The sequence below is a fragment of the Manihot esculenta genome, chromosome 2 (genome assembly GCF_001659605.2).
Source record: "Manihot esculenta cultivar AM560-2 chromosome 2, M.esculenta_v8, whole genome shotgun sequence".
NCBI classification, from domain to species: Eukaryota; Viridiplantae; Streptophyta; class Magnoliopsida; order Malpighiales; family Euphorbiaceae; genus Manihot; species Manihot esculenta.
Window position 1 is genome coordinate 25,141,876 of NC_035162.2, and position 10,287 is coordinate 25,152,162.

The 10,287-nt window shown below is 32.7% G+C and overlaps 1 pseudogene; it reads right to left on the bottom strand.

The window, feature by feature from the left end:
• Positions 1-647: 647 nt before the first annotated feature.
• LOC110608893 lies at positions 648-9,774 on the bottom strand (annotated as a pseudogene).
• Between the last annotated feature and the right edge of the window lie 513 nt (positions 9,775-10,287).

Genomic DNA, 10,287 nt, shown 5'->3' on the forward strand with positions numbered 1-10,287 from the left:
TTGTTGAGGATAGAATTGTGCTTGACCATAGTATATGTTAATCCCTTTTGTATATACATGATCCTTATGTTTATGTGAACCAACTCAACACAGGATATATATAGCCCATTGAGGCTTTGATGAAATCCCACAGAGGGATTAATGTTTATGTATATGATGAATATAGTGCATGCACAGGTTGAGTTTGGTGAATGAAGAAAAAGAAAAGTTTTTAATTTTTTATGTATCTTTGTTGATCATGTATGGGATTAAACAGGTAAACAGGATGTATGTAGGCTTGCTACGGGTTCCGGCGGCCTTAAGCCGACCTGAATCCACATCCGGTAGCGGTCCGGATTTCCGGGGCGTTACATTTACTAAGAAAAATGAACTGAAATTTTGGAATTTGAATTCTACTACTGCTTTATGTTTATTTAGTATTTAATTTTTGACAATATTACTGAAATATACTTTTTAATTTACTCTTCATTTTAGGTTATATTAAGTTACAATTACTACCTTTTTAGTCCTAATGAATAAAAAAAATAATTAATTTTGATAGAATTGGTTTTTGTATCTTTACCACATCCAATAGAGTATATATATATATATATATATATATATATTATTCTAATAAAAAAATAAAAAGGTAATTACTTAACATTAACCTATACTAAAGCTAAGAGATTGACTCCATGTTGTGGCTCTATGACCAGCCTAAGAGTAGGGGAATGGATGTATTTGGGAGAGATGGAGAAACAGTAGTTAGACAATACAAGACCTATAACTATCTTGAGTTCAACCATGGCTAAGTTCTGTCCAAGGCATACTCTAGGCCCAACACCAAATGGCATGTACAAGAAAGGATTCTTGCAAGCACCTGATATGCCATTTGCATACCTTTCTGGGTTGAACTTGTAAGAATCTGAACCCCATATTTCAGGATCTGTATGTAATGGCAAAACCATTGTCCATATGTTAACTTCCCTTGGTACCTTAATGTTGCCAAATTTCATGTCCTTGAAGGCCTCCCTTGAAATCACAGGCACTGGTGGATAAAGTCTCAGTGCTTCATGAATCACCATGTTAAGCTGCAAGGAATTAAAACAATTGCTTTTAGCCTCTTTTCTCATATTACTAGCTTACAGATCTTGCAGATTCCTTCTGGGTTTTGAAGTTTAACTGTTCAAAGTTATTCATAATGCATAAGAACAACAAGTTGTAATAAATTCTCATACCAGTTTCATCTTGCGAACCATATCAGAATCTGGCATTCCACCTCCACAAATTTCAAGAACCTGTGCTCGGACACGGTCTTGCCATTCCGGATTTGCGGCCAGAAGCATGAGGCACCATGTTGCAGAAACTGCACTAGTCTCATAACCAGCCAAGTATATGTTCTTAGAATTATCAACCATGAATCTGTCCATGGCTTCGCGGCTTAGGTTGCTGTTTTTGGCACCCTCAAGAATCATTTGCAGCAAGTCCTTCTCATATGTACCTTCTTGTCTTTCCTTCACTACCTGCAGAATCAAATTGCGGATTTCTTTCTCCAATGCCCATGCTTCTCTGTTGCTTTTTGTGGGAAGATATCTGAGGCAAGTTGGCAAGTTCAGTCTCTATCGGTTAAAATATTTAAAAAGGTCCATCAGTTTTTCACATAACGAAGAAGCTGACCTCATTTCAGGAATCCCAGTGGCTAGACTTTTCTTGGACATAGCCTCCTGAAGATGTCTTAATTTCAGGAAAATTTTTTCTCCCCTGGAATAATTGCTTCCAAAACAGGCTCTGGAGATAACATCTGCAGAGGTCTCATGCCCTCATCAATTTTTATATCTGCAACTCCATCTTTCTCAATCACACGCTTCCATGAATTTATCAATATAAGGGTAGACTCGGTTATCAGGTTCACCATTCCCTGCAAAAAGGTTCATTTCAAATCAAGATTCAGCACCAGAATTCTCGACCACTGCAAAAAAAAATAGACAATCAAAAGGTTGGTTTTATTCATCATACCTTAACCTTTTCCATGTACAATTCAGGCGCAAGGATCTTCCTCTGACGAGACCAAAAAGCCCCATTTGATGTCAGAATCCCTTGACCAAGCAAAGGACCACGATCTTTTTGTTGATATGAAGGTTTCCCCAAGTCCAAGGATACACATGTTGTGATCTCTTTGACCACATCAGGTTGATTCAAATTCAGTATCTGTGTGTTTCCCAGCGAAAACACAAACACTTTCCCTGAAAATTAAATGATGAGGGGAAGTTGATTAAATGATTCAAATAACAAACACGCAGATTGCAGAGATGCAAGCGATCTGAATGATAATGAGAATATCGTATTCCTTTCTCCAAAGCTCAAAGAAAGGAAAGATAAGAGCTGCACAGTTATGAAGGAGAGGTGAATCATTGGCAGAAGTAGCTTTCATCTGTTATATTTCCGAGAAGAAAGTTGGCGGTGGTCCATTGATGCCCTGCTTCTTCAGGATGGAACGAAGCCTCTTTGGTTGCAACACCAAAACATTATAGAGACGCATCACCACTCCAAAAAACACTATAAACACAAAAGATAGCAAAATCTTGGTATCAAATTCAACTTCCATGGCCAAACAAACAAAAATCCTTGTCTCTCTTTCTTTCTTTCTCTTTTCGTTTCTAATCTTTGCACAGGCAAAATGAAGACCTGGAAATATTTGTTGTACTTATATGGAAGGAAGGCAAGGAGTGGACTATCCTTCTTCTTTTTTAATAAATTATACGTTAATCTATGAGTTTAAAGGTTTTTAAAGAGCTCAGAAGAAGGTGAAATGGCAGCTGATTACTGGTTTTACATTTCCAGAACTGAAATATATTAATATCAATAAATAATAATTAAATGATAAAAATTTGTTACAATTTAGTTTTTTTAATAATAAATCGTTTATTCTATGAATTTTTATTTTGTAAATAAAATTTTTTATCAATTGGCTATAAATTAGAGAAAATAATTTAAATTGAAATAACTAACTTATTACAAATATTAATTATAAATTGCTGTAAATTTATAAATAAATATATCAGTTGTTACTATTAAATATATTTTAAATCAATTCACCAAAATTTCGTATGAATCAATTTATAAAAATAAAAATAAAAGAAAGAAAGAAAAGGCTAAGTTATTGGTGTGACATAGGTTCTAGACCTTAAATACCCACAATAAATGCGTAAAAGAAATTTTAGAATAATTTACTAAAAACGCTTATGCTTTTAAAAATACTAATTAGTCTTATAAATATCCTTTCAGTTAAAAAATGAAAAATTATTTTTTAATTTGATGTGAAAACTCATTAATTTTAAAATATATATATATATATTTTAAATAAATTTGAAAGTCTTTAAAAATTTAATTTCTTTATTAATTTTAACTAAAGTAATAGATAAAAATCTAAAATTTTTTAAATAATAAAATTAATATCTTAAATAATGAAATGCTTAATTAATAAATTTTTTAAAAATTTTAGTAATATTTTAATATATTTTTGAATCTCAAATGACTGATCATTAATGAACTTTTTCATGTGATTATATTATAATTTTTATTTATTTATTTTTAGATTCAAAATTATTATTTATTTTTATTTTTATATTATGATTAATATATAAATCCACTATTAATCATGTTTAATTTTATATTATTTTCAAGATAATTTTTTTAAGTAAGTATTTAAGATATTTTTTAGTATTTAATAAAATTTAATATATTTAAAATGAGTATAATAAAAAAGTTAATAAAAAATTATTTTTTAAATATGTGTGAATAAAATGAATAAAAACTATGAGATGAAAAAAATTAAATATTTAATAATTAAAATTAAAAAAATTAATTAATTTTAAATATTATGATATTTTAATATATTTTTAAAAATTGAAATATGAAGTTTTTACATACCACTGACAATACATAATAATTTTTCCTCAGAAAATTGATCCACCCGTTGTGATTACATTTGATTGTTTATAATGGAGTGGAAATGAAAAATAAATAATTGATAAAAGTCAAAATTTCATATATATATATATATATATTGATTTTTAAGTAAATTATTATTTAGTCTCTATTATTTATTAAAATTAATATATTTATTAAAATTAGTAATTTATTTTTTTATAACTTAAAAAATAATTTATTAATTAGTCACTTTTATGAAAAAGTAGTTAAATTATCATTGTTATATTATTTTTAAGGGCTAATTCATTGTTTGTATTTAATTTATAATTAAGGAACTAAATTAATGGAATGTGTGAAATTTATAGATATTATATTAAAGGATGAAATAAACAAATATTGAAATATTGTAATATAGTCACTAATTTATTAATTTTTTAAATTATAAGGAAATAAATTATTAGTTTTAAAAAAATATAAAGACTAATTTATATAATTTATTAAATTATAGTTTGTCTTTAATGATTTTTATGAGAAAGCGGATATAAAGAAATAAATCAAGGTTTATACCATTATTATACCTTTTTCTTTTTTCTTTTTTAACAAATGCAAATGTGGATTGGTTTTAAGCAAAGGCCAAGTAGGCTAGAGTACAAACTACAGGTGTAATACCCGGCTAGACTCCGGTATCGGAATTCCTATCATCCGGTGGAATCTCGGATGTCGGAAGCCTCTAGAAGGGTAAAATCATATTTTTATAAAATGTTTTAATATATTTTATGATTTTAAGTAAGAAGGAAATTGAGTTTTGAATGAAAAAGACCAAGGAGGCATTATCAGGTTCGGTCGCCAAACACTAGATGGTTTAGGGGGGCATGTTAGGCTTCCGAAAGTTACAAAGGTTTGGCCGCCGAACCTCATGTTCGGCCGCCGAACTTGCATGAGTTTTGGAGGCACTTTAGGCTGCCAAAAGGTGGTCTGGCAGCCCCTATAAAAGGGCTCCATGGCCGAAATGGGCGAGCTTTCTCCCCATTTTCGGCCAACGGTGAGTCCATGCCCTCCCATGGTCGTTTTTGATGTTTTTCCTTCAATCTTTTATGTATTAACAAGTTTTATCTCGGTTTGAAGATATTTGAGCAAGTTTTGGAGCTTGGAGACCAAAGAGTGGATTTCTCCCCATCTCCAAGTTAGGATCGTCTTCCCTCTCGATCTTCAAGAGATAAGCTTAGATCCTACCCCTCTTGCATGTTTTAAACGAGTTTTATAAAGTTTTATGGGGTAGAAATGCATGTTTAGGTTATTGTTGGTTTTATGGTTAATGTTATGTTTTTGAGCAATGTGGGTTGTTTAATGTGTTGTAGTTGGGGTTTAGGATAGTTTGAAGCCCCTAGGTGCTTATATGCTTGAGTTTGCATGTTGTAGAATAGGTAAATGCATGTTGAATGATTTGGGAGGCTTTTGTGCATGTTAGAGGCTGAGTTCTGCCCTTTGGAAGAACTCAGGTTCGGCAGCTGAAGGGACTTTCGGCCGCCAAACCTGCCTGTGGAGGCAAGCCTTGGGCTGCCGAACCCTGCCCCCGAAAGTGGACTTTCGGCTCTCGAAGGAAGTTTCGGCCGCCGAAGGTGCTGCCGAACATACATGAGTTTCGTCTCTGGAGTGAACCTTTGGGCCGCCGAAAGTGCCGCCGAAGGTGCATGACTTTCGGCTCTGGAGGGACTTTCGGCCGCCGAACCTGCCGCCGAAAGTGCCCTGTTCAGCCCTCCTTTGCATGATTTCTATGAATGTTTTAAGGTGTTTTAGGGGGTTTTTGAGGAGTATTTTAGAGTCATGTTCTAGTATGTTTGGTCCCTCATTTAAGTCCACCTGTGTAGGTTCGAACCCGAGGAACCGAGGGTCTCAGCAGTGAGTCGGCTGTTTCAGAGAATCTTGTCAGAGCTAGCCTAAGGTGAGTAGAATTACTCTTTATGTTTTAAAGCAAATAATGAAAGTTTTAGCATGATTCACGCATCATGAATACCATGTTTATGTAATAGGTTGACTGCATTAGAATTCACGAATATGTTGCATTGCATATTATGTTGTTGATGTGGATGAGCATTGAATGATCCATTAGCCCTTATATGATATGATATGGTATGATATGATGATGATATGGTATGGAAGTCCAGGAAGACCCATTCTACGTCCCTGGCACTATGTAAAAGAAAGTCCAGGAAGACCCATTTTACGTCCTTGGCACGTTGGAATGTTATGACATGCTATGTAAGAGGAAGTCCAGGAAGACCCATTCTACGTTCCTGGCACTATTGGATATGTAGAGGGCTATTGGTGACAAGTTCCTCCTTTATGTGATATGTTTGTGATGTGATGCATTTCATGAAAGCAGGGACTTTAAATTTAATGTTTTACTATTCTGCTCACTGGGCTCTAGTAGCTCACCCCATTTCCCTAATCCCCCAGGTATGCAGGTACGGGATAGGTCAGGAGGTCAAGAAGAGTAAAGTTATGTTTATGTAATAGTTAGATGTGGACATGATGAATTGTAATGTAATGTATTGAATAGTCATGAAATGTTAAGAATTGTATTGAAGTTAGAATTGTGCTTGACCCTAGTGTATATTAATCCCTTTTGTTACATGGTCTTTCAAATGTAATGATTTAATGATGTTTTATGGAAACCAAACTTAATATATGTTATGCTACCCCATTGGAGTATTGATGAGGACTCCAATGTAGGGTTGATGGCTATGTTTATGAGTTGTGCATGCACAGGGTAAGTTTGGTAAATGAATAAGAAAGATCAAAATTTTTATGTAATTGTTGATCATGTATGGGATTACCTAGGTATACAGGTTGTATGTCAGGCTTGCTACGGGTCCCGGCGGCCTTATGCCGATCTGGATCCTAGCGCCGGTAGCGGTCCGATTTTCAGGTCGTTACAATAGGCAAACAAAAAAGTGCACCCAAAACATAACCTCAGTATATACCGGTCCAAGAAAAGCCAACCACTATGTAACCATCTGGAAACTTAGTAACACTATGCATCACCATGTGCACCAACAAGCTAAAAATGGAACGCAGCAGCAATAAAGTGATGCAGTTAACTACACACACCAAATATGCAAAACCAGAACCCATAAACCACAAAGCAAAAGTAAGTAAGGGAGGCTCAAACAAAATCAAACCCAGAAAAATTGCATTTATGGGACAATCAAGATGTAAGACCAAATCAAAATTAGACGTCAAAAATTAATGCCATGATATTTTTCAGTCTATACTAGCCATGGATCGGTCAATTTAAAACGTCACAACGCTTCAACGTTAATATACATTAGTCGAGAACACCTTCAAAGCAGTCGGTCAGTGGACATGAGAAAATATCTTCCAAATTGCACAAAAGCAAAATTGCCAACCAATAATAACAGCTGCTGAGAAAACTAAAAAACCCTCAATTGAAGGAGTGGGGTCGCACTATTGAAAATAGCAGAACAAATGAAATTAAAATCAAAAGGCCAGCATTTCCCACCAGAAAAGTAAGGGAAGCCGATCAAACCCAATAAACTTTCTATTTTTCTCTTTTTAAAATAGCAATATGTTTTTGAATCTTAGTACAAACTTTACTTTTTTGTGTGGATTCTTCGATACTTGATTTTGAGGAAGGGACTTTGTAAAATAAAGAGAAATAGTAAGGGATTTATAAAAGATGCTATTCGATAGAGATTTTTCGATATTCAAATTAGATCTAAATTTTTTAACTTAAATTTTAATGATGATTGATGTAAAAAGAAAATAACGAAGGAGAGAAAAAAGAAAATAAAGAAACGAAGGAAAAAGAAGAGGGGAGGGAAACCCTCCTCCATAGGTCTGTTGGAGCCTCTTTTGTTTTAAATGAGAGAAACCTCTTTTGTTTTATCAAATATTTTTTATGAAAAAGTGTTAATATCTTTTTTGGTATATTTTGGAGTGGATCTATTCTATAAATAAAACAATATTATAATTTTAATATATTATCATTGTATTTATAACTCTAGGACGATAGTGTACTTAAAGGTGAGCCCAATATGATTATAGCTGAACAAAAACATGTAATGCTATTCTATTTCTGTACTATTTTCACTTTACATTTTAGGGGTACAAGGTATATTTCACAAATAGGTCCGATATGGGATTTTGCTTATTATTTTAAATATATTTTATAAAAATATTTATTATTATTTGATAAAAATATAATTTATAAAATTTTATTAAATGTCACAATTATATGACTTTTTTTTTTTAGTTTAATTAGCTTCCCTCTACTTCTAATTCAACGTTTTCCCCTAAATACTTATGTTGTAAGAATATCTTTACATATAAATTTATTAATATATTTTATTTATAAATTAAAATTAAACGATGAAAGATATTATTTTTTAAATATAAATTATTTTTTGAAAACAAATGGAATTTAAGTGTTCTATCAAGTCCATGCATGAAAAAATTATTTGAGCAACACTTCTTGCATCATCCTTGCTCATTATTCCTCTCCATTTGCAGTGACTTGTGTTACTGGAATGGCATCTTTAATAATAAAAAAAAAAAGTACCCATGAATGACTGATTTACTATGTTTGATAGGGCCATAAAGCTTCCACGGTTGCAGTTGAACCTATCCCGCCGCAATCTCAGTAATTTTTTTATAATCAAATCTGTCACTATTGTTTTCAATTCTCTGATGCGAGATTAAAATAAAATTAAGGAAAGTGAAGGTAATTAGAGAATTATAAAATTTTTATCAATTAAAATATTACATTTCAAATGAATCTCCTTTACAATTAACGGAAATGATTTATAGACTATAGGATATTTGAATAATTATTCTTTTATACTTTAATAAAAATTATTTCTATTAACTATTTTTTTATTTCTCCGAAAATGTGAAAAATATTTTTTAAAACATATTTTTCATGAAACAAACAGATATTAGTATTTACTTTTAAGTCTATAATTTGTATTCATGAATATAATATTTAACTTATTTTTTTATTTCACCCTAAAATCTAAATTCTGTATTTTCTACTATGAAATTTGGTTATAATTATTTTAAATTTTTTAAAATGAAAATATCTAGATATAATTATAAATTAGCATAAAGAATCGTCCTTTTCGATCTATTAACATTCTCTTCCTCATGGAGATACGTGTTGGTGAGGCGAGAATGAATTTTGGTAAGTCTATTTTGGTTTTAAGAATATGTTTATTATTCGGCGTACGAATTTAGGTGGTGCTATAGCATGTTTGTGATCGGAGAATCTTTCTCTCCAACTCTTATTTTATTTGCAGCATCACGTTGATTTTCAGGTACACATTGACGGGCATAGAGATTTTCAGTTTATGGATTTTTATGGTTGGTCTGATTGGGGTCAAAAATACAAGTGGCAATTACTTTGTGAGTTGCATCTCTGATCGGATCTACCGTAGTTATGTTGGGGGATTTCAATGAAATTTTAGCCTATTAAAAAAAATCGGGAGGACTTACTAGGGCTCAAGGTTATATTGATTCTTTCCGGAAAATATTTTCTGATGTTAGGTTGAGTGATTTTGGTTTTACAGGTTATCCGTTCACATGGGATAATGGTAGGGCAAGGTTGGCTTTTGTGGAAGAACAACTTGATTAGGGGGTGGCTACTAACTCTTAGCAAGCTCTTTTTCCATTAGCTGCGATTTCTCATGTGCTTCATACACGATCGGATCATCTGCTAGCTTGGTGTCAAGGGCTTCCTGTAAATCCAAGTTGGCCAAAGAGTTGTTGAGGGAGGAAATCATATGGAGACAATGTTCAAATCAGTTATGGTTAGCTGAGGGAGACAGAAACACGAAGTATTTCCATGCTACATGACTAGCAATCGTAGGAAAAATAATACTTTCTTGTTTGCTTTTTGACGATAATGTGGAACTTAGGGGTGAACTTTTAGATGCTCACATTTTGAATTTTTATCAACAATTATTTGCTTCTGATTCTTCCCATCATGGTAATGCGCCACCAGACTTTGTCTCTCCAAAGGTTACTTAGGATTTGAATGATTCGCTAACCAAACCCTACATGGCGGATGAGATCTTACAGGCTGTCAAACAAATATACCCAACGAAGGCACCTGCACCTAATGGTTTGCCTCCTATTTTTTTTCTAGCAATATTGGTCTATTATAAGACTTGATATGGTCGATTTAGTTTGACAAATTTTGGAAGGAGGAGATATTCCATCAGGTGTTAATCATACACACATTTGTCTTATTCCCAAAGGTGAAATCGCCACAGTTTATTAGCCAATATCGTCCTATTAGTTTTGCGACGTGCTTATTAAGATTTTCACAAAAGTAATTGTCAATCGTTTGAAGAGTAT